Source organism: Canis lupus, chromosome 2 (genome assembly GCF_011100685.1).
Source record: "Canis lupus familiaris isolate Mischka breed German Shepherd chromosome 2, alternate assembly UU_Cfam_GSD_1.0, whole genome shotgun sequence".
In the NCBI taxonomy this organism is placed as follows: domain Eukaryota; kingdom Metazoa; phylum Chordata; class Mammalia; order Carnivora; family Canidae; genus Canis; species Canis lupus.
This window is the reverse complement of record NC_049223.1, coordinates 15,856,958-15,882,015: the sequence shown is the minus strand read 5'-3', so window position 1 is coordinate 15,882,015 and position 25,058 is coordinate 15,856,958. Positions and strand designations below refer to the sequence as shown.

At 38.2% G+C, this 25,058-nt stretch overlaps 1 protein-coding gene and 1 long non-coding RNA gene across 6 annotated transcripts in view; both read right to left on the bottom strand.

Annotated features, from left to right (window-relative positions):
• Nucleotides 1-25,058, bottom strand: part of MPP7 (membrane palmitoylated protein 7) — a 681,753-nt gene that overhangs the window by 196,917 nt on the left and 459,778 nt on the right. The window lies entirely within an intron of this gene.
• The window catches only part of LOC119876056, a 107,008-nt gene continuing 84,522 nt past the window's right edge, over nucleotides 2,573-25,058 (bottom strand). Inside the window, exons 2-3 of the long non-coding RNA XR_005355246.1 lie at nucleotides 22,947-23,108; nucleotides 2,573-2,614 (exon numbers count right to left, since the gene is read on the bottom strand). This is a non-coding gene — a long non-coding RNA (uncharacterized LOC119876056). The remainder of the gene's footprint in view (nucleotides 2,615-22,946; nucleotides 23,109-25,058) is intronic.

Below are 25,058 nucleotides of genomic sequence, written 5' to 3'. Positions count from 1 at the left end.
AAATGATGCTGATCATAAACAAGTCTCTGAAAGAGGTCTGCTAGTCAACAACTGAGAAAAATGTAATATACCTGACAATATTTTTCACTTCAAAAGGGAACATCTGAACACTGAACTTTAAAAATGAACAAAGGCCAAATACTCCTGGAGAAACTAAAGACTTCAAATATTTTTGTTAAAATGCCCTTTTAACTGGAAAACTCAAGGGCTATTATAAAATGTTGCCAACAAGGAAAAATTCAGCAGGATGCATTACATCCATGCTAAGAATTAGCAGTTAAAACTGTAACCTACAATGTTCTTAATTACATTTCAAATGTGGTCACAATTGTTTTTTGGGTTTTTTTTTTTAAGATTTTATTTATTCATGAGAGACACAGAGAGAGACAGAGACAGAGACACAGGGAGAGGGAGAAGCAGGCCTCATCCAGGGAGCCCAATGTGGGGACTCCAGTTCCCCTCCCTTTGCTTCTCCCCTGTACCCCACCTCAAATAAACAAAATCTCTAAAAAAAAAAATGTTTCTCCAATCAGGCCAATGAGGCTGCCACACAGGCCCTCTCCATCCCACAAACGGAGATGAGGTTATCTGCATGGTAAGAGCCCCTATCCCTCCCCCTAAGGGAAAACTGTCTTGCCTAGAACCACTCTTTTCCCTTGCTGATAACTTTCTTGCCCCACTTAAAAAAAAAAAAACAAAAAAAAAACAAAAAAAAAAAAAACTCCCATTTTGTAGAACTCAGAGCTCCCCTCTTCTTGCTAGGAGGGATACTGCCCAATACTCGAATCATTTAATCAAGCCAATTAGATCCTCAAATTTACCTGAATATTGTTTTTTTTTTTTAACAGAGGGAAGTTACTCTAAGAAGGTGAAATTAAACAGACCTGAATTAAAGGGGTACGGATGGGACAATCAAGTGAGAGAGGAGCGCATTCTAGCAGAAGGTCCATCATGAGCTGAGGTTCTCAGGAAGAGCCCAGGGTACTGAAAGGACAGTGTGGCTGGAACATAGTGAGCCACAGAGAAATTGTGATAAAATTTGAAAGGAAATGTAGGCAGGAGTTAGATCATACAGCACCTTGTAAGCCATTTTATTGTCTGTATTTTTACATTTTATTGTCTGTATTTTTCCATTTTATTGTCTAAAAGGCACTTGCAAAAACAATTGGGAAATGGTTAGGGCATAATATTTCAGACTCACACTATTCTTCCTTATTACAAATAATAGGGAGCAAATTCATCTCTCATTACATTTTGCTTTTGCTCAAGAGTGAGGACTTTCTTTTCCTATAATTACTGGGACTTCCTTATGCGTTTTGATCACCTTTAATTATCAACTCATGACTCATAAAGCATTCAAGCTGTCAAAACAACAACAAAAGAAACCTATTGCAAATGCAATAATTTTTTCAACTCCCAGACTGATAGGTCTTAAATAGTAATGTCAAAAGTGTTCCTTAATAATGAACCATATTATAACTAATCTACTTAGTAAGAACACAAAAGTAATGCTTCCATTCAGACAATATTTAAATACGGAAGGGCATAAGAAACTGGTGTATGAAGACGAGGTATACACATAGTAGAATATTATTCAACCATGAAAAAGAATGAGATTCTGATACATGTTACAACATGGATGAACTTGAAAGCATTACATGAAACGGTACAGTTACAAAAGGGGAAATACTGTATAGTTCCACTTACTTGAACTATGTAAAACAGTTAAAATCTAGAGACAAAGAGTAGAAGGGTGGTTGTTGGGAGCTGGGGGTGGGCAACAAGTGAAGTTAGTACTTAACAGCCACAGAGTTTCTGTGTAGAGTGATGAGAAGGTTTTGGAAATAGAGAGTGATGTTTACACGACATTCTGAATATACCTAATGCCACTAAATTGTACATTAACATGGTAAAAATGGCAAATTTTATATATGTATCTTAAAGAATAACCTGAAAGTCTTCTACATGTACATTATGAAACCTTGTACTCCTTACAGCTAAAATAGAAATCACACTATTACCAGTAAGATTATAAAATGTGTCTCAAAATGAAAAACAAATACTACATAATGGATGAAAATTATTTTTAAAAAGAAAACTATTGGCAGAATTCCTGTATAAAATGACTGTTGCACAAAATTCTGTACAATGCCATGAGACACAACATATTCAGCAACTTGTTTACATGGCATTTGTGTAAAGACTAAGATATAATCACAATAAGATGATATATAAAATCTAACAGACCACAATAAAACAAATAGAGAATTTGCTTCTGTATCCCCCTCTAGATCTGGTCTAGTCTGATTCACCTGCTTCTTTTGTCTATAAACTTTTCACTGTCTCCAATTAACACTATTTATTGAAGGTGACTCTGTACTGCAGGAAAGTCTACTGCTATTACCTACTGTAATAAATAAAGCCATTCATTTGAAAAACTCAAAAAAAAATGACTGTTGGCCGTTTTGTAATATCAAGAGCATGCAATGTAGAAAAGTAACTGCTAACATGTAATATGCTAGCATATATTTACCTTACAAAAAAACTACTAATAGAACAGAAGTGAAAACCCACCTGTGAGAGCTACTGGGAGAAACACCACTTAGTGATTTTCCTGTTTAAGAATGAAAAACACATATTACATGAAGAAGACTTTTTGCTTCATTCATAAGTACCTGATGAGCAGTAACAAGGACAAGAACAAGTGTCCTGATTCAATTTAAGGAATGAAGCAACATGTACTAATAAACAACAAAAAATAAGTTGTATCCAAATGTTAATTCACACACTGCTTTCTGTTCACACAGAACAGCTCGCAGTCGGCCACACACTTAATGAGTTTGATTTGCTCTGGAAGAGAACTGTAAAAATAAAAACATGATCAATTCAAAACTGTAGCGTATACCTCATTTTGGGAACATTTTGAAGAAAAAACAGCAGCAAGTTGAAGACTCTGATTTTCCACAATGAAATATACACATTATCAAAAAGGAAAAATAATTCATCTTTTAAATGAAAGATGAGAATGAAACATTTGTGGGACACTGGCAAGGCCAATAAAGTCCATTCTGGCTATTTCAAAGGGCTTGTGCTAGTGGAATATTGCAGTGATATAGTCAAACCTTTCCTCATTCGAATTGATTGCTTTAAGGATCAAACTTCAACTTCTGATGTTGGAAATAAGGTTAACCAGATTTAAGATGAGCCTATGGTGTAAACAATGTTGGCCAAATATTTTTTTTTTAGAGATTTTATTTATTTATTCATGAGAGACACAGAAAGAGAGAGAGAGGCAGAGACACAGGCAGAAGGAGAAGCAGGCTCCACGCGGGGAGCCCGACATGTGACCCCATCCTCGGTCTCCAGGATCACACCCTGGGCTGAAGGCGGCGCTAAACTGCTGAGCCACCCGGGCGTCCCCTGTCCAAACATTTTTAAAAGAATTAAAGAGAACTTATTTTAAAAAAATAAAAAGGTATGTAAGTATTGAAGTCTTAAAAACAACCAAAGAAAAAACATGGTTTGAAAGATTACTTCAAAACAGAGTTGGGGGGTGTGGGGCAAGATGGCAGAAGAGTAGGGTCCCCAAGTCACCTGTCCCCACCAAATTACCTAGATAACTTTCAAATCATCCTGAAAACATACGAATTTCGCCTGAGATTTAAAGAGAGAACAGCTGGAATGCTACAGTGGGAAGAGTTCACGCTTCTATCAAGGTAGGAAGACCGAAAAAATAAAGAAATAAAAAAGCATCCAAGGGGGAGAGGCCCCCGCGAGGAGCGGGCTAAGGCCGCGGCGAGCGCCCCCAGGACAGGAGAGCCCCGTCCCGGAGAAGTGGCAGCTTCACCGATCTTCCCGGAGGCAAAGGCGCTCGCAGGGAGCTTGGGCAGGATCCCAGGAGGGGACAGTGGAGACCCAGGTTCCTGGGGTCACTAACAGAGGAGGTGCGCCCCGGGGGACAGTGCGCCACACACCACAGGCCGAGCTCCCTAACGCGCCGGCGGGGCCCCGGGAGCAGCTCGGGGGCGGCTCAGGCGGCGGCCACTGCACCGCCCGGGAGCGCGATTCGAGCGGCGAAGGCCCCGGAGCCCAGGGTGCAGGGGACACAGCCCAAGATCCAGCGCTCCCCCCGGGACAGGCAGTGCTGGGAGAACACAGGGCAGCAAGGACGCTCCTGCCGCCAGGGGGCCGGAGCTGTGCAGATCGGGGCCCCCGCCCCTGGAGCATCCAGGCCCCTGTGGACTGGGAGCTGTGGTAGTTACTGCAGGGGCTGACTCCAGGGCTGGAAAGCTGGCCACCACCAGTCTTGTTGTTCCTCCCTGTGTCACCTTGTGCCTGGGACTGAGCAGGGCCGCCAGCGAACAGGGGCCTCACAGGATAAACAGCTGCCACCGAAGCTGCACCTGGCAGGGGGCAGTGCAGGTCAACCAGGTACATACACCTGAGAATCCACAGCAGGCCCCTCCCCCAGAGGACCCGCTGGAAGGACAGGGAAGAGCAAGTTCTTGACCAAGCAGAGCTGTAAAGCTCCAGGGGAAGTCGAGGGACTTCTAGTATATAGAATCAGAGGATACCCCTCCTTGTTTTTTGTTTTTGTTTTTTGTTCTTCCCCCCCTCCTTTTTTTTTCATTCCTTTTTCCAGTACAACTTGATTTTAGACACTCTGCACTGAGCAAAATGACTAGAAAGAAGAACTCACCACAAAAGAATCAGAAAGAGTCCTCTCTCCCACAGAGTTATAGAATTTGGATTACAATTCAATATCAGAAAGCCAATTCAGAAGCACAATTAGAAAGCTACTGGTGGCTCTGGAAAAAAGCATAAAGGATTTAACAGACTTCATGACTGGAGAATTTAGATCTACTCAGGACGAATTTAAAAATCAATTAAATGAGATGCCATCCAAACTGGAGGTCCTAACGACAAGAGTTAATGAGGTAGACGAATGCGTGAGTAACATAGAAGACAAGCTGATGGCAAGGCAGGAAGCGAGGAAAAAAGAGAAAAACAAAAGATTATGAGGAAAGATTAAGGGAAATAAATGACAGCCTCAGAAGGAAAAATCTACGTTTAATTGGGGTTCCAGAGGGCGCTGAAAGGGACAGAGGGACCAGAAAGTGTATTTGAACAAATTATACCTGAGAACCCCCCTCACGTGGGGACAGAAACAGGTATTCATATACAGGAGAGAGAGATCCTCCCCTGAAATCCATGAAAACCGTTCAACACCTCAACATTTAACAGTGAAACTTACAAATTCCTAAGAAACAAAAGATCCTTAAAGCAGCAAGAGACAAGAGATCCCTAACTCATATGAATAGAAATACTAGGTTAACAGCAGACCTCTCCACAGAGACCTGGTAGGCCAGGAAGGGCTGGCAGGATATAGTCAGGGTTCTAAATGAGAAGAACCTGCAGCCAAGACTACTCTATCCAGCAGGGCTCTCATTCAGAATAGAAGGAAAGATAAAGAGTTTCCAAGATAGGCAGAAACTGAAAGAATATGTGACCACCAAACCAGCTCTGCAAGAAATATTAAGGGGGACTCGATAAAAGAAAGAGGAAGCACAAAGAAACAATGCATAAATACAGGGACTGAATAGGTATTATGATGACACTAAATTCATATCTTTCAGTAGTAGCTTTGAACGTGAATGGGCTTAATGATCCCATCAAAAGGCACAGGGTTTCAGACTGGATAAAAAAGCAAGACCCATCTATTTGAGCCTCATTTTAGACCTAAGGACACCTACAGCCTGAAAATAAAAGGTTGCAGAACCATTTACCATTCAAATGGTCCTCAAAAGAAAGCAGGGTTAGCAATCCTTATATCAGATTATTAAAGTTTATCCCAAAGACTGTAGTAAGAGAAGGAGAGGGATGCTATATCATACTTAAAGAATCTATCCAACAAGAGGACCTAACAATAATGAATATTTATGCCCCTAATGTGAACTGCCAAGTATATCAATCAATTAATAACCAAAGTTAAGACATACTTAGATAATAATACACTTATACTGGGAGACTTCAACACGGTGCTTTCTGTAAATGACAGATTTTCTAAACACAACATCTCCAAAGAAACAAGAGCTTTAAATGATACCCTGGACCAGGTGGATTTCACAGATATTTACAGAACTTTACAAATGTAACTGAATACACATACTCAATACTCAATACACATACTCAAGTGCACATGGAACTTTCTCCAGAATAGACCACTGGGTCACAAATCAGGACTTAACCAATATCAAAAGACTGGGATTGTCCCTTGCATATTTTCAGACCATAATGCTTTGAAACTTGAACTCAATCACAAGAAGAAATTTGGAAGAAATTCAAACAGGTGGAGGTTAAAGAGCCATCCTACTAAAAGATGAAAGGGTTAACCAGGAAATTAGAGAAGAATTAAAAAGATTCATGGAAACTAATGAGAAGGAAGACACAACCGTTCAAAATCTTTGGGATGCAGCAAAAGCAGTCCTGAGAGGGAAATACATTGCAATACAAGCATCCCTCAAAAAACTGGAAAAAAATCAAATACAAAAGCTAACCTCACACCTAAAGGAGCTAGAGAAAAAACAGCAAACAAAACCTACACCCAGATTGAAGAGAATTAATAAAGATTTGAGCAGAACTCAATGAAATAGAGACCAGAAGAACTGTGGAACAGATCAACAAAACCAGGAGTTGGTTCTTTGAAAGAATTAATAAGATAGATAAACCATTATTAAAAACAAAAGTGAAAAGACTCAAATTAATAAAATCACGAATGAAAAAGGAAAGATCACCACCAATACCAAGGAAATACAAATGATTTTAAAAACATATCATGAACAGCTATACGCCAATAAATTAGGCAATCTAGACGAAATGGACGCATTTCTGGAAAACCAAAAACTACAAAAACTGGAACAGGAAGAAATAGAAAACCTAAACAAGCCGAAAACCAGGCAGGAAATTGAAGCAATCATCAAAAACCTCCCAAGACACAAAAGTCCAGGGCCAGATGGCTTCCCAGGGGAATTCTATCCAATGTTTAAAGAAGAAATGATACCTATTCTATGAAAGCTGTTCTGAAACATAGAAACAGATGAAATACTTCCAAACTCTTTCTATGAGGCCAGCATCACCTTAATTCCAAAACCAAAGACCCCACCAAAAAGGAGAATTATAGACCAATATCCCTGATGAACACAGATGCAAAAATTCTCAACAAGATACTAGACAATAGGATCCAACAGTACATTAAAAAGATTCTTCACCATGACCAAGTGGAATTTATCCCCAGGATGCAAGCCTGCTTCAACATTCGTAAAACAATGTGATAGATCACATCAACAAGAGAAAAAACAGGAACTATATGATCGTCTCAATAGATGCAGAGAAAGCATTTGACAAAATACAGCATCCATTCCTGAACAAAACTCTTCTGAGCGTAGGGATAGAGGGAACATTCCTCAACATCTTAAAAGCCATCTACAAACAGCCCACAGCAAATATCATTCTCAATGGGGAAACACTGGGAGCCTTTCCCCTAAGATCAGGAACAAGACAGGGATGTCCACTCTCACCACTACTATTCAACATAGTACTAGAAGTCCTAGCCTCAGCAATCAGGCAACAAAAAGAAATAAAAGGCTTTCAAATTAACAAAGAAGTCAAACTCTCCCTCTTCACAGATGATATGATACTCTACATAAAAAAACCAAAAGACTCCACCCCAAGATTGCTAGAACTCATACAACAATTCGGCAGTGTGGCAGGATACAAAATGCCCAGAAATCAGTGGCTATACACTAACAATGAGACTGAAGAAAGAGAAATTAAGGAGTCAGTCCCATTTAAAATTGCACCCAAAAGCATAAGATACCTAGGAATAAACCTAACCACAGAGGTAAAGGATCTATACCCTAAAAACTATAGAACCCTTCTGAAAGAAATTGAGGAAGACACAAAGAGATGGAAAAATATTCCATGCTCATGAATTGGAAGAATTAATATTGTGAAAATGTCAATGCTACCCAGGGCAATTTACACGTACAATGCAAGCCCTATCCAAATACCACAGACTTTCTTCAGAGAGTTGAAACAAATCACCTTAAGATTTGTGTGGAATCAGAAAAGACCCCGAATAGCCAGGGGAATATTAAAAAAGAAAACCAGAGCTGGGGGCATCACAATGCCAGATTTCAGGTTGTACTACAAAGCTGTGGTCATCAAGACAGTGTGGTACTGGCACAAAAACAGACACATAGATCAATGGAACAGAACAGAGAATCCAGAAATGGGCCCTCAACTCTATGGTCAAGTAATATTCGACAAAGCAGGAAAGACTATCCACTGGAAAAAGGACAATCTCTTCAATAAATGGTGCTGGGAAAATTGGACATCCACATGCAGAAGAATGAAACTGGACCATTCTCTTACACCAGACACAAAGATAAACTCAAAATGGATGAAAGATCTAAATGTGAGACAAGAATCCATCAAAATCCTAGAGGAGAACACAGGCAACACCCTTTTTTAACCTGGCCACAGCAACTTCTTGCAAGATACATCCATGAAGGCAAGGGAAACAAAAGCAAAAATGAACTATTGGGACTTCATCAAGATAAGAAGCTTCTGCACAGCAAAGGATACAGTCAACAAAACTAAAAGACAACCTACAGAATGGGAGAAGGTATTGGCAAATGACGTATCAGATAAAGGGCTAGTTTCTAAGATCTATAAAGAACTTATTAAACTCAACAGCTGGGATCCCTGGGTGGCGCAGCGGTTTGGCGCCTGCCTTTGGCCCAGGGCGCGATCCTGGAGACCCGGGATCGAATCCCACGTCGGGCTCCCGGTGCATGGAGCCTGCTTCTCCCTCTGCCTGTGTCTCTGCCTCTCTCTCTCTCTCTCTCTGTGACTATCATGAATAAATAAATAAAATCTTTAAAAAAAATAAAAAATAAAAAAATAAACTCAACAGCAAAGAAACAAACAATCCAATCATGAAATGGTCAAAAGACATGAACAGAAATCTCACAAAAGAAGAGAAGACATAGACATGGCCAACAAACACATGAGAAAATGCTCCGTATCACTTGCCATCAGGGAAATACAAATCAAAACCACAATGAGATACCACCTCACACCAGTGAGAATGGGGAAAATTAACAAGGCAGGAAACAACAAATGTTGGAGAGGATGTGGAGAAAGGGGAACCCTCTTGCACTGTTGGTGGGAATGTGAACTGGTACAGCCACTCTGGAAAACTGTGTGGAGGTTCCTCAAAGAGTTAAAAATAGATCTGCCCTACAACCCAGCAATTGCTCTGCTGGGGATTTACCCCAAAGACACAGATGCAGTGAAATGCCAGGACACCTGCACACCGATGTTTTTAGCAGCAATGTCCACAATAGCCAAACTGTGGAAGGAGCCTCGGTGTCCATCGAAAGATGAATGGATAAAGAAGCTGTGGTCTATGTATACAATGGAATATTATTCAGCCATTAGAAATGACGAATACCCACCATTTGCTTCAATGTGGATGGACCTGGAGGGTATTATGCCAAGTGAAATAAGTCAATCAGAGAAGGACAAACATTCTATGGTCTCATTCATTTGGGGAATATAAAAAATAGTGAAAGGGAATAAAGGGGAAAGGAGAGAAAATGAGTGGGAAATATCAGAGAGGGTGACAAAACATGAGAGACTCCTAACTCTAGGAAACAAGCAAGGGGTCGTGGAAGGGGAGCTGGGTGGCGGGCACTGAGGGGGCACTTGACAGGATGAGCACTGGGTGATATGCTATATGTTGGCAAATTGAACTCCAATATAAAAAAATAAAAAGCAGAGATCCTGATAGCTGACTCCTAAATAGCAACTTTAAGATATCATTTCATCATCTTTCACTATACTAAAAATAAGTAAGTAAGTAATAATAGCCAACCTAGCATTCTTTGCTTAGTAAAAATGCCATTCAAGAAAAGAGGTGGGTGGCCTGGATGGAGGTCCTGGGATCGAGTCCTGCATCAGACTTCCTGCAGAGAGCCTGCTTCTCCCTCTTCCTGTGTCTCTGCTTCTGTTTCTCTCATGATTAAATAAATAAAATCTTTAAAACAAAAAAGAAAGAAAGAAAGAATAGAGGTGAACAAGGAGGTAATTGAAGATAGTGACATAAAAAAGTCCTGAACTCCCTTCCTCTACAGCTACATATAAAACAACGACCTCTGAGAAGAACCTGAAAACTCGCTGGACAACTACTTCACAACAGGGGTAAAAAACTACACAGACAGTGAGGAGTGAACAGACGTAGTTGTATTTTTGTCAAAAACCCACCCCCCATACAACAACCCATGAAGGAGGGGTCTCACAAATACAGAACCCCTCCCTGAAGGAGGGATCTGTCCTATACATCATGCACCGTGACCCCTAAGAGATGCACCACCAGACAGACAGCTCCCAAAACACCTGGCTGGTGGAAACCAATGGAGCTTCCATCCAAGAGAATCATAGGGCTGTAGTGAATGCAGACTCTGCTCTTATAGGGCTCACACTCAGACTCATTTGCCTTAAGACCCAGTACAAAAGCACCAGTTTGAAAGGAGCTTAAACCAGATGTAAAGGAGTTTCATTTGCTAATCTTAAAGCATCTACCAGAAGGACAAATGCCTTTTCAGATTCCGTCCAAAGACAAAAGCCTCTGGAAGGTGGCATATTTATGCTCTTTCTCTACCTTGCTACTGCCAATGCTGGCAGGAATTGTTTTTGCATTCTCAATCTAACCTTCTAGTACCTCCTTCCCCCTCCACACTGCTGCCATGGCCCTGCCAGAAGCAGGAGGCCAGTGCCCTGACCTCTAGTGACACTTCCACTGCCAGAGGCCCCCAAGTCAGCAGATACATGCACCCCACACAGGCAATGCCTACTGAATATGAGACTCTGGTGGCCAGGGTGGATTGTGTTTGTGAGCCCCACAGGTTTAGAATAATTGGAGACACACTATGAGAGACAACAAAAACTAAAGCAAAGTTAAACAATAAAAATGATCACCCACACAGGGCCACACCTTCAGGACTAGAAGAGATAGCTGTTTCACCTAACGCAAAGACATACATACAAAGTCAGGCAACATGAGGAAACAGACAAACATGTTCTCAATGAAACACCAAGATTAAACCCCAAAATCAACAAAGTGCGTATAGACAAAATGTACCTCAAAATATAAGACCACGTATGACAACCCCACAGCTAGCATCATGCTCAAGAGGGAAAAGCTTCCTGCTTACAATCAGAAACAAGGCTAAGATGCTCATTCTCACCACTTTGATTCAACACAGTATTAGAAGTCTCGGCCACAGCAATTAGGCAGAAAAAAGAAATAAATTGGAATCCAAATTGTAAAGGAAGAAGTAAAACCATCACTATTTGTAGATAACGCAATTTTATACATAGAAAACCCTAAAGACTATGGAAAAGACGGTTAGAACTAATAAATGAATTCAATAAAGTTGCAAGTACACAACTGATGTACAAAATTCTGTCGCACTTGTGTACACCAACAAACTATCAGGAAGAGAAACTAAGAAAACAAATCCCATTTAAAATTACATTTAAAAAATAAATAAGTAAATAAATAAATAAATAAAATTACATTTTAAAAAATACCCAAGAATAAATTTAACCAAGATGAAGGATCTATATATTCTGAAAACTACAGGAAACTGAAGAGAGACAACGACACAAATTAACAGAAAAATATTCCATACTGCTGGGTTGAAGAATATTGCAAAAATGTCCACACTAACCAAAGCAATCTACAGAGTGAAGGCAATTCCTATCGAAATTCTAGTGGAATTTTTCATAGAAATAGAACAATCGTAAAATTTTTTTGTGTTAATATTTTTTTATTGGAGTTCAATTTGCCAACATATAACACCCAGTGCTCATCCCGTCAAGTGCCCCCACTCAGTGCCCGACCCAGTCACCCCATCCCCCCGTGCCCCTCCCCTTCCACTACCCCTGTTTATTTCCCAGAGTTAGGAGTCTCTCATGTTTTGTCACCCTCTCTGATATTTCTCATTTTCTCTTCTTTCCCCTTTAATCCCTTTCACTATTTTTTATATTCCCCAAATGAATGAGACCATAGAATGTCTGTCCCTCTCCGAATGACTTACTTCACTCAGCATAATACCCTCCAGTTCCATCTACGTTGAAGCAAATGGTGGGTAGTCATCATTTCTAATGGCTGAATATTCCATTCTATATATACACCACATCATCTCTATCGATTCACCTGGACACCCAGGCTCCTTCCACAGTTTGGCTATTGTGGACATTGCTGCTATAAACACTGGGGTGCAGGTGTCCCGGCGTTTCACTGCATCTGTATCTTTGGGGTAAATCCCCAGCAGTGCAATTGCTGGCTCATAGGGTAGCTCTATTTTTAACTTTTTGAGGAACCTCCACACAGTTTTCCAGAGTGGCTGTACCAGTTCACATTCCCACCAACAGTGCAAGAGGGTTCCCCTTTCTCCACATCCTCTCCAACATTTGTTGTTTCCTAACAATTGTAAAATTTGTATAGAACCACAAAAGATCCTAAACAGCCAAAGCATATCTTGAGAAAGGACAAGTTTGAGACATCACACTCCTTGTTTTCAAGTTATAGTATCTAAAAACTAAAGTAATCAAAATGTATGGTATTGGCATAAAAACAGACACACAGAGCAGGGGGACAGAAGACAGACAGAAGTAAACCCAGGCATATACGGCCAATTACTTTACAACAAAAGAGGCAAGAATATACAATGGAGAAAGAATAATCTCCTCAATAAATGGTGCTCGGAAAACTAGACAGCTACATATAAAAGAACGAAACTGGACCATCATGTCACACTATACGTAGAAATTAACTCAAAATAGATTAATGACTTGAATGAAAGACCTGAAATCATTAAACTCCTAGAAGAAAACATAGGTGGTAAGCTCTTTGACATCACTCTTGGAGATTTTTTTTTTTTTTTTTTTGGATCTTATGATTCCAAAGGCAGTGGCATCAAAAAGCAAAAATAAATAAGACTACATAAAACTAAAAAGCTTCTGCACAGCAAAGAGAATCATTAACAAAATAAAAGAGGCAATCTACTGAATGGAAGAACTGCAAATCCTATTCAATAACAGCAAAAATATATAAAAAATTCATAGAGTTCAATATCAACAAGAAACAAACAATTCAATTTGAAAAATGGGCAGAGGATCTGAATAGATATTTTCCCAAAGAAGACATAAAGATCACCAACAGGCAAACGAAAAGATGTTCAACATCACAAATCATCAGAGAAATGCAAATGAAAATCACAATGAGATATTGCTTCACACCTGTGAGAAAGGCCAATATCAAAAAGACAAGAAATAACAAGTGATGAGGCTGTGGGCAAAGGAGACCCTTGTGCACTGTTGGTGAGGTTGTAAATTGGTGCAACCACCATAGAAAATAATCTGGAAAACAGTCAAAAACTTAAAAATACAACTCCCACATTGATCCAGCAATTCCACTTTTGGGTATTTATTTGAAGAAAAACTAATTCAAAAAGATACGTGTACCTCTATGTTCATTGCAGCATTATTTACAATAGCCAAGATATGGAAATAACCATCCTTAGAGGGATGAATGGGAAAAGATCTACACACACACACAAGAATACTACTCAGCCATAAAATAAAATCTAGCCATTTGCAACTTGTATGAACCTTGAGGATATTATGCTAAGTGAAAAAAAGTCAGTGACAGACAAATATGGTATGATTTCATTTATACCCAAAATCTAAAAAACAAATAAAAGTCAGAGGTACAGAGAATACACAGGTGGTTGCCAAAAGGGAAGGGAGTGAGGCTGGGTGGGTAAAATGGATGAAGGGGATCAAGAGGTACAAACTTCCAGTTATAAAATGAAGTCATGCACAGCATGGTGACTATAGTCAATAATAATGCATTGGAAATTTGAAAGTTGCTTTAAGAAAATACATCTTAAAAAAAAAAGAAAATACATCTTAAAAGTTCTTATCACAAGAAAAAAAAAAGGTGTGACTGTGCATGGAGGGAGATGTTAACAAGACAAGATATGGTGATCATTGTGCAAGGTATACAAATGCCAATTTTATGTTGCACACCTAAAACTAGTATGTCATATCGATTATACTTTAAAATGAAAAAAATGGAGGAAAATAAAAACATGTACTGATACACTGAAAGACATAGTTTGATAGCCACAAACCTTCAACACAGAAGATTCTAGAGCTGTTTTACTTTAAACAGGTGAAAAATCAGCCTGGGTGACAAGGCTGAGCTGTAAGATGGAGAGTAGAACAAACAAAATGGTGGTAATACTAAATGAATACTGACAATATAAAGCAAAATAAGGATATCTTCAAGGTTGTGAGGGGTTTTTGTTTTTTGTTTGCTTTTTAGAGAGAATTAAAATACAGGACACAATAGCACTTAAGTTGGCAGGAAAGTATATGGGGCAAAAGTGTCCTAAGATCTCTGAATTTTTTCCAGATGACAATAAAACGAGATTAAGATAGGATTTTATAATAAAGGATTCATGTCATAATTTCTAAGGTAGCCACTAAAAGAACATAAAAGAGAATGTATTAACTTCAAAACTGTACACAGGGAAAACCCTAACCAATCCGAAAGAATACATAATAGAAAAAGAAACTTAGAAAAATCAGGACAAAACAACACAAAATATGTTAGATTTTAAATTTTAAAAATCATACATTATAATGAACTGTACTGAAGATATTCCAGTTAAAAGCAAAGACTTCTGGCCTGTTGCCTCAGAAAGCTCCAACTATAACTCACAAAAGCTATAATAAAGCAGGAATACAAAAAGTTGACAATAAAAGGATAGGAAAAGATATGCAAAAATGGCAACAAAAGGTATATTTACTTTAAAATAAAGTGTATTAAAAAGTATGAAGTGTAAAAAAAAAAAAGTATGAAGTGTAGTACTTCACCAGCAAAATAACAAATTCATATTTAATAACAAATTTAAATATATACAACAAAAATTGAACAGAAGGCAACTGGGTGGCTCAGTCGGTTAAGCATGTGCCTTCTACTCAGGTCAGGGATTCCAGGATCCTGGAATCAAGGCCCGCATCAGGGTCCTCGCTCCATGGGGAGAGCCTGCTTCTCCCTCTCCTCTGCCTGTCACTCTTCCTTCCTCTGTTCAGTGTCAAGTAAATAAATAAAATTTAAAAACTACTCAAAAAACTGAACAGAACTGCAAGAAAACAACCATGGTCATAAAGGGAAACTTTTTTACACTACTTCTCTTGGTAACTGAGAGAATAGACGAACAAAAATCAGTGAAAACACAGAAGAATATTTGAATAACTTTACAAACTTGATCTACAGGGAAAAAAAAAAACTATACTCAATGACTGCAGAATATAGCTTTTTAGACACAGAGCATATGTACAGAAATTGAATATGTAGCTGGCCATAAAGTGCAAACAAATTTCAAAGGACTGAAACAATGCAAATTAAGTTTTCTGACCTCAAAGCAATTAAGGTAGAATTCAGGAACAAAAGATAAATTTAAAAATTCTTATTTGTAAATTCAAGAAAAGTCTGTTACCAATTACAAAATGATTCTAAGTTAAGAAAACCAGTACCTTGAGAGAAATAGCCTTAAATGCTAATGTTAGGAAAAGAAGAAGGTGGAAAATTTATGAACAAATGTTCATAACTAGAAAAAGATTTTTTTTAAAAAAGTCAATGAAATAAAAACTAATATACAATGAAGAAAATTAATAAGGCTAAAAGTTTTATATCTAAAAAGAGTAATGCCAAAACTCTGGCAATATTGAGGAAAGAGAAGAAAGGGCAGTAAGTACCAATATCAGGACCAAGATGAAAAACAACACAGAAACTGCACACGTGAAATATTATAAGCAACTTTTTTAGAAATTTGACAATTTAGGTGAAATGGACCAAATCTTAAAAAATATAAATCATTAAAACTAAGTCAAGAAGAAATAGAAAGCCTAAACATTCTTGTCATCTTTAAAATAGTTACCAATATCCTTATCAAAAAGAAAACGTCCAGGCCCCAGTAACTCTTCAGTCTTTCATAAACTTATCCACAGAACAGTAGAGACTTCCACCTCACAACATAAGGCTACCCAGGATATTGTGAAAATCTGATATGAGAGAATGAGAAAGCAAAATTATAGGCTGAGGTCTCATAAAAGGGGACATTAAAGTTATAAATAAACTATGAGTCAACTAACTCCAGCAGATTATATGAAAAGGATAACAAATCATGAACAAATTAGGTTATCTCAAATAATGGTCCAATGACAGTTGGTTGAACAGTCAAAAATCAGTAAAAAAAAAAAAAAATGTCAAAAACCAATGAACTTTGCTATGTTGAGATTGACAGGAAACAAATCATATGATCATTACAATAAATTAATAAAAAGCACTTGACAAAGTTCAATGGCTAGTCATTTAAAAAGTCATTTTACAGGGATCCCTGGGTGGCGCAGCGGTTTGGCGCCTGCCTTTGGCCCAGGGCGCGATCCTGGAGATCCCGGATCGAATCCCACATCGGGCTCCCTGCATGGAGCCTGCTTCTCCCTCTGCCTATGTCTCTGCCTCTCTCTCTCTCTGTGACTATCATGAATAAATAAATAAAATCTTAAAAAAAAAAAAAAGTCATTTTACAAAGAATAAAATTCCTTAATCAAGTAAATGGCAAATATGAAAAAAACCTAGAGCAAATATGACAAAGAAGAAATGTTGAGAGAATTTCTTTTGAGATCCAGATTCACATGTTACAAACAAAAATCTAGAGTAGTGAAATCAAGATGAAAATGGAAAAGGGAATAACTTTTTGGTCATAAGTTAAGGAAATATTTCATGAACACAATTCAAAACTCACTAATCTAAAGGAAAATGGTGCTTGACGAGTAACTTCTGCATAGAGAATAGGAGAGGACAGAGCAAAGCATAAGAGGACAAGCCACAGAACAAGAAAAGGTGGTTGGAAGGTCTAACACATAGAACTACTCCAATTCATATGGTAAAATCCCATGTCTGAAGTTCAAAAATAAGAAATTAAGCTATGCTGCCTGGGAGCTTACATAAATCATAAACTATGTTTTCTGTATAGTGTAAAACAGGAATCTTTTTTTTAAATGTCCACTTGTAAGGAGTTGAAGAGATTGTGAACGGGAAGAAAGGTTGCTTTCAGGATGCTTGATTTCTTGAACCAAATGGTGATCACATGGCTATTGCATTATAGCCAATTTTAAAACTGTCTTTTGAAAAGTTTTATGTGTATGTCTATATATACATTTCATGTTATATAATGTTTGAAAAAAATCAATTACTTTATAAACTAGAACGAACATAGGTACTATGGACGAAAGGAATGATTCCATAAAATCAAAAACAGGATAATACTATCAGAGGAAGGAAACCAAGATCAACTCTGGTCGATAAAAGCTGTTTCCCATGAGGTGTAGATTAACAATTCTGATATTGCTTCACACATACACTGGAATTGAATGAGTAAATGGATGGTGACAGCCACGCTTCTCACTGTTGGGAGTGGGAACTGACAAGCAAAGGAAGGAGGCTAAAACGATCCATTTGTTAATGAATTAGTTAGTGACATCAGTAAGAATTCATCTTTAGCTCACTACAGTTACAGCTGATCGCACACAAAAATGTTGACAATGTGTATTATCTACATGGGTTAGCATATATACATGTGTTTCTTTGCTCTGTCAGATGAGAGGACATATAAGAAAAAACACTCTGGTAGCAATGTACAGACCATCACCCAGATCCTGGGATCTAATCTCACTGCCCAGTAAAAGGCTCCCTGGAGAAATGGCTGATTCCCAGAACTGGAGCACTGTAAAATGAGCCTCAGGCACCCGGCAGTACCAAAGTTAAGAATTGTTAAAATGAAAACAAGCAAGCCCACATTGATGGGAGCCAACTGAAACAGCTCCTGACAGCCAAAACTGGAACAATGTGGAACACATTGTGGAACACAACTGGAACAAAATAAACTTAGTACTGGATTATAACCCAAAATACCAATAAATGTCCATTAGTCCACATTGATATGAAGAAATGACTGAATAAATAGGAGGAAAAAAAGACAAAATATTCCAAATTTATTATAGAGATACTTTAGCTTCTAAAGAAGGGCAAGCCTAACACACTACTCTAGTGTGGGCTGCACATGGAGACCTCCTTCCAAACAGTACAGTATGCAAAGAATGGGAAAAGAGAACAACTTTACAGTGGAGAAAACTGACAAAGACTATTTCACCCTGTGGACCAATAACAATGGTCACAAATCAAGTTGATGGTATATACCCTTGATATGATAAAAATGGTACTTTATAGAAGGCAAATGCCAATAGAGGAGAATTCTACAACACACCTGACTAGTACGCCTAAAAAGGGTCAAGGTCAGCAAAGACAAGGAAAGTCTGAGAAACCCTCAGAGCTGAGAGGAGCCTAATGAGACAATGACAACTAAATGAAAGAGAAGATCCTGGAGCCAAAAAAAAAAAGGGGGGGGGGGATATTAGGGGAAAACTGAGAAAATCTGAATGAAGTATAAATTATAGTTAATAACTGTATCAGGGCAGCCCAGGTGGCTCAGGGTTTAGTGCCACCGTCAGCTCAGGGTATGATCCTGGAGACCCGGGATCGAGTCCCACGTTGGGCTCCCTGCATGGAGCCTGCTTCTCCCTCTGTCTGTGTCTCTGCCCCTCTTTCTCTCTGTGTCTCTCATGAATAAATAAATAAAATCTTTAAAAGAAAAAAAACCGTGGTATCAGTATCAATTCACTAATCAAAATGAATGTACCAAACTAAGGAAAGATGTTAGTGATCAGGGAAACAAGGTATAAGGTGTACTGGAACTCTGTATTATCTTCATAATCTTTCTATAAATCTGAAATTGCTCTAAAAAATAGGGTCCATTAAAATTATTTTTCAAAAAAAGCCAAGAAAGAAAACCCAGAACATACATAATACTGGTATACAATAAAGAGGATATTACAAATTTATGTCTAAAGGATAGACTACTGAGTAAGTGATCTGGGGACTACTGGCTGTTCACATGGGAAATAAAATTGGATTACAGTTTCATTCCACATGTAAATGACGGACTAAAATTCAAGTATGTAAAAACAAAGTTTTCACTCTCAGAAGAAAATCTTAGAGAATATCTCCATTATCTTGCAGTAGGAAGGAAAGCATAAGAAAAAAAAGCATTAACCCTACAGAAAAAAATGATTTGTCCACATAGAAGTTACCAACTTCAATAAAAGAAATACTACTTAAGAAAACAAAGGACAAATGGTTAGACAGAAAAAAAAAATGGTGTTTCAACCTAAAATGCCCCATCATATACAAAATGCAAATAAAGAAATTCTGTAAAAAAACATAAGAAGATGATAATCAATAGAAAAATGGGAAAGGAGATGAATTGACAAATCCAAGGAACAAATGGCCATCAAACAAGTGGAAATAGGCTCAATACGAGTAGTAATGCACCTTTAACACTTAAGATACCATGTTTTACCTCTCAGATGGGTAAAAATTATAAAGGTTCAGCAAAATTACAAGAGAAAGATTCTTTAGTGCACTGTCCACGGTCATCAAGTGCTTTAACCCCTCTGGAGGACAATTTGATAACATCCATTCAATATTTACATCTTTTCTTCCAAAATATTACAAAAGGAGCAAAGCTGAGGCTTTCATCAACAGAATTATGATACTATAGTTCATTCAACTGGGATACGATGGAAAAGTATACCTTAGTTTAGAAGAATGAGGTAGAGATACAGATATATGTATAGAAAGGTTATCTAGACAGACAGACAGACACACACACACACACACACACACACACCATGGAAATACAGCTCTGACACATTACTTGGTCTAGAAAGAAAGTCATAGAACAATCCACAGAGTAGGACAGAATCTGATTAAAAAGGAAAGAAAAAGAGATAGATTTCTGTATGTCCATCCTTATATATTTATGTATATCCACCTATCAGTGCTTAATGCCTTAAAAATATGTTTATGCACATCCCTATATAAGTGTTTAATGTACAGAACATTCTTGAAGGATACTCATCAAATGGTGAAAGAAATGAGATTGGGGGCAGAGGAAAAGTGGGTAAAGAATTCTTTTCCTTTTTTCTCTATCCATCTTTGACAATGTATTACTTGTGTAATTAAACTTTTTTTTTCCTTAGTGAAATAAGTAGAAAGGGGAAGAGGAAGAAATGGTATGTTTTACCCGGAAGGTATTTGAAAGCATTTCCCTTCGTGAGCACTATGTGTGTCAGAAAGGCCACTCTCCTGCTGCATGAGCACCTGCCCTTTGGTCATGCTCTCTCGCTCTGTACCCTGGAGATGACAGTGCCAAGCAATACTACCTGGGGTAGAAGAATGACCCCTGACCAGTAAACTGCAGCTGGTCTGCAAGGAGCTACATAGAACCATGAGCATCTCATGTGTGCACCATGCTTTTGGAGCTCCCTGAATGCAGTGACTCTTGGAACAGGACTCAAACCTGGTTGGGACACACAGGTCAAAAATATCACCAAGCCAGGTGTGAGTCACACAGGCACTTAGATTTGCACCAAGTGAGCCAGCTATGTATGGAAAGTCATTTTCAAATCTGAGTAGCCTCTGCTGTTTCCATGATAACCCTTCCACGGCCCCCAGAAATTAGAAGTACTCCATTCTAATCATTCTTCGACATAGATATAAGCAACAATATTTTGCAATTAAACTGAGGCAAATAGCAAGACATAAAACTTATTCATTACACAACTAGTAAATTTATGACTCAAATTTTATCTATAATTTCCCAAACCATTATAGAAAGTTGAATCATTTATTTTATATAGTAGAACACAATGTGGGACTACATAAAAACTAAAAGGAAGAGAAGAATTTTTTTCCGAAAGACCTGGCTTCCAAGGTAATGTCTTGAGAAAAAAAAAAAAAAAAAGATATTTATGTATTTGAAATAAAAAATCACTTCTTTAGAAAAACTAAGCCTCAGGGTAAATTACAGTGGGAAAAAAAAAAAAAAAACATTATTGATGGATGAAGATGAGACCAACCTACCAAAAGGTAAGTTATGGATATGCTTCAAATAGCAAAGAATGAGATTTCCAAATTTGTGATTCAGCTTTGTTAAAATCAGGGTGCTAATAACTGTCCGCACTGAAGACTGCTATCTCAGCTGCTTACAGATGGCACTGGGGAAGCCGAATTCAGGACAGTCAGTGTAACACACAGAATGTTATTTTTAGTCACACACTAAGTAAGCCCCTTCTTTTGAGGGGCCTTAAAAATGTAAGGCATAGCTCCTCAAGCCCACTCACATTCTGTGTTAATAGTTTCTAAAAGGGCCCGTGAATTTACATTTTTAAAAAGTGCTGGTTCTCAGGCCTATAAGTACAGAAAACAAACTGATGGTTGCCAGAGGGGAGGTCGGTGGGGGGCATGGGCAGAATGAGTGAAGGGGCATGGGAGACACAGGCTCCTAGTTATGGGATGACTAATTCACGGGAGTCAAAGGCACAGCCTGAGGAATCTAGGCAATGAGGGCACCTGGGTGGCTCAGTGATTGAGTGTCTGCCTTCAGTTCAGATCAAGATCCCGGGGTCCTGGGATCAAGCCCTGCATCAGGCTCAGTGCAGGGAGCCTGCTTTGCCATCTGCCTGTGTCTCTACTTCCCTTTCGGTGTCTCTCAATAAAAAAACAAATAAAAATAATAATAATAAAGAAATCCTTTTAAAAAAAAAAAGGAATATAGTCAATGACATATAGTGTTGTATAGTGACAGATGGTAGCTACACTTGTGTGAGCACAGCATAACATACAGAGAAGCTGGATCACTATGTTGTGCACCTGAAACTAATGTAATGTGTGTCGAGCATCTAAAAAAAAAAAAAAAAACCTTTTTAATTAAAATTTCTTTTAAATTAAAAAGTGCTGGGATGCATGGGTGGCTCAGTGGTTGAGTGTCTGCCTTTGGCTCAGAGCATAATCCTGGGTCCAGGAATCAAGTCCCACCTCGGGCTCCCTGTGAGGAGCCTGCTTTTCCCTTCGTCTGCCCCTCTCTGTGCCTCTCATCAATAAATAAATAAAACATTTTTTAAAAATTAAAAAGTGCTAATTCTGAGGAACCCCCGATTAGGACTTCAAAGAGGGCACTGACTTACTTCACCCACCCCCTGAAACAGATTAGAAGAGGAGGAGTTTACACAAACATACATGAGTTTCCTCCCTTTCTTAGAAGCCTTTATTCAAAGTATCACTAAATCTTACCACTGATAATAAGGTGAAGTATACTTGTTTGTTTAAACTGAATCCCTTAATGACAGAATATAACTTTAGAATAGTTTTTTAATTTCTGGTGACAGGTAGAAATAAAATGCAAGAATGGGGTAGGGATTGTTTCATTTCTTAAAAGAAGAGTGTGAGAGGTCTGAAGGATGGCAAAAAGTTCCTAACAGGAACTTAAATCTGAGTGAATAATAACAGGAATATCATGGCATTTGCCATGCTTTCTCATATGTTTAAAATACTCTTTTTTTTTTAAAGCACTTAAACTCCTGGCATTATCCCAAAAAATAAGACCATACAAGAGCATCTGCCAAGCCACCACAACCTGAGAAAGCAGTGGTCAATCAACAATGTCCTTTGACAACTTTTATCTTGGAAGGATGCGTGTAAGTCGATTTTGTGTCCCTGCCACTGCCTACGGAAAAACAGGCACGATCTGTTTGCACTTACTTAAAGTGATACTGGTTTTCACTGTGGACAGGAAAATTTCAGTAAGAATACAAGGAAGACTGCCCCTCTTGGGTTCACATACCTGTGTCACTACCAGATCCTGTTGACAAAGCTGGCATGATGCAAGCCTCAGGCTGAGACCACGCACACCAAACCCTCTCCGCTTAGAAAGTCACAGGGAATTCCAGCTCGATGGCCTGCAGCCACGCTGTCCACCAAGATTTATATATCGAGCAGGCCGTTTCTAAAAAGAGAAGAAAAATGCTTTAAAAATAGTAACAGGGAAGTCTACTAAATTGCAACCTTCTGCAACTAATTCAGAGTTCTTATTCCGACACGCTACAAGATCACAATTCTTCCAAATTTTGTCTACATACTTCTTGCAAATATTAAGTGTGAGATTTTTTATTTTGATGTGAAATTTCTAATTAAAACCACGAAAGCTCCTCACGCATGTATCAAGGCTTCCTTAAAGATTTTTCCAGTTGGTTTGAGGACTGCTGAGTGCAGACTGAGAACAGTAAAAAGGTTTTAACACCGGTGCTATTCTAAAAATCCTTGGCCTCTCTGACCGTGATTCCACACTATATTTCTAATGCAGAACAGAGACTCTGTAGATGGTCGACAACTTACAAACAGTTGGAATTCTTTCAATAGCTCATCCTAATATGCCAACTGCAAAGTTCTCTAACTCAAAACTGCAAATCACCTGGAGAAACTGCAAGAACTGAAGATGTTAGGGATTCACAGAAGTGTTCATCTAAACGAGACCTCCCAATCCATGCTAATACACAAAAGCCAATTCATTTAGTAAAAACTAAGCTTTGGGGCACCTTAAAAAATATCCACTCTTTTCCAAAAGCTGTTTTAATGACAGTTTATCCCAAAATAAGCAGTAAAGTGCTACTGTCTCGTAGCTAAGGAGAAAGGACTCCAGAGTTCGGCCTCATCTCTCATCCTGCCAACTCTATCATCTTGGACAACTTTTTAATCTTATTATACCTTAATTTCCATATATAAAATTGGGGATAACAACAATTTAGAATCTTTTCATGACGAAATAGACTAAGTCTCACAGCACAGCGTCTGGCATATGACTAGCAAACAAGAAATGCTGGCTATTATGACTGGAGCTCTTTAATTCAGGCAATGACGTTATAAAATGAAAACATAAAAGAAGATTAAAACTGACGCTGGCCTGACACCTAGGAGAAGGCCATGTGGTTTAAATTGGACCACTGCTAATAATGGAAAATAGACTACATTTACATTTTTTAGAAATCAGAAGACCCACACCATGTGTTTAAGTCCATTTTTAATGCATTTTCCCCAGTTTGCTGTAAAGCAAATTCAGTAATTTAAAGCATATTTTAACATATATTAACAAGAAAAACAGATATTGTAAACACTCGAAACACTGGCTCACTTCAACCCAGGAAGCCTTTAAATTGCTGATTCATTTACAGAATAAAAGGAGCTTGCCAAAGCTCATTGAAAAAGTCCAAACTGTAAAATTCTATTAAAACCTTCTAAATTAGCTTTCTAATTATCACAGCAAATGTTAGGATGAAAAAAATCACCAGACTATCTTGAACCAAACTATCCGGTGCAATGGCTTGCATTTTGTTTCATAGTACAAAGGTTGACAAAGTTAAAATATGCACACGTACCCATACAGACAAGACTAATAATTAAAAATGTGAGGGCAATTATTTTAAATGCCAAATAAGCTATAAATCATGGAGCTTATTTTTAAATAAATGAGAAAGACCAAGTTTCATCAATGCCCATTTCTGAGGCTGTTTTCCCCGATAATTTTAAGAGGCAACTCTACTTTGCTGTCATAAATTATTATAACAATCAGGATTAAAATTCAACTACAAAAAAGTGCTCCCTAATTTGAACACAAAGAAAGTAAGAAACAGACCATACGTGATTTAAAGAATGCACTCAATAAGACTTTGGTTGTGCTGAGAAAAGAGGAGGAAATGGTTGAAATTTGTGAAGTGTATGCACACACATTTCTACCATTAGGGCAATTATGTAAATGCATGTGGGTAGAGAGTTATCATATGTATGTATGTTACATAGATAATTTAAGCTCTTTATGCCGTAAGTCATAATCTAAATAGTACCGACTGCTTAATAGAAATACACATACAATACAGTTTATACCATGCAAACTACTCCTTTC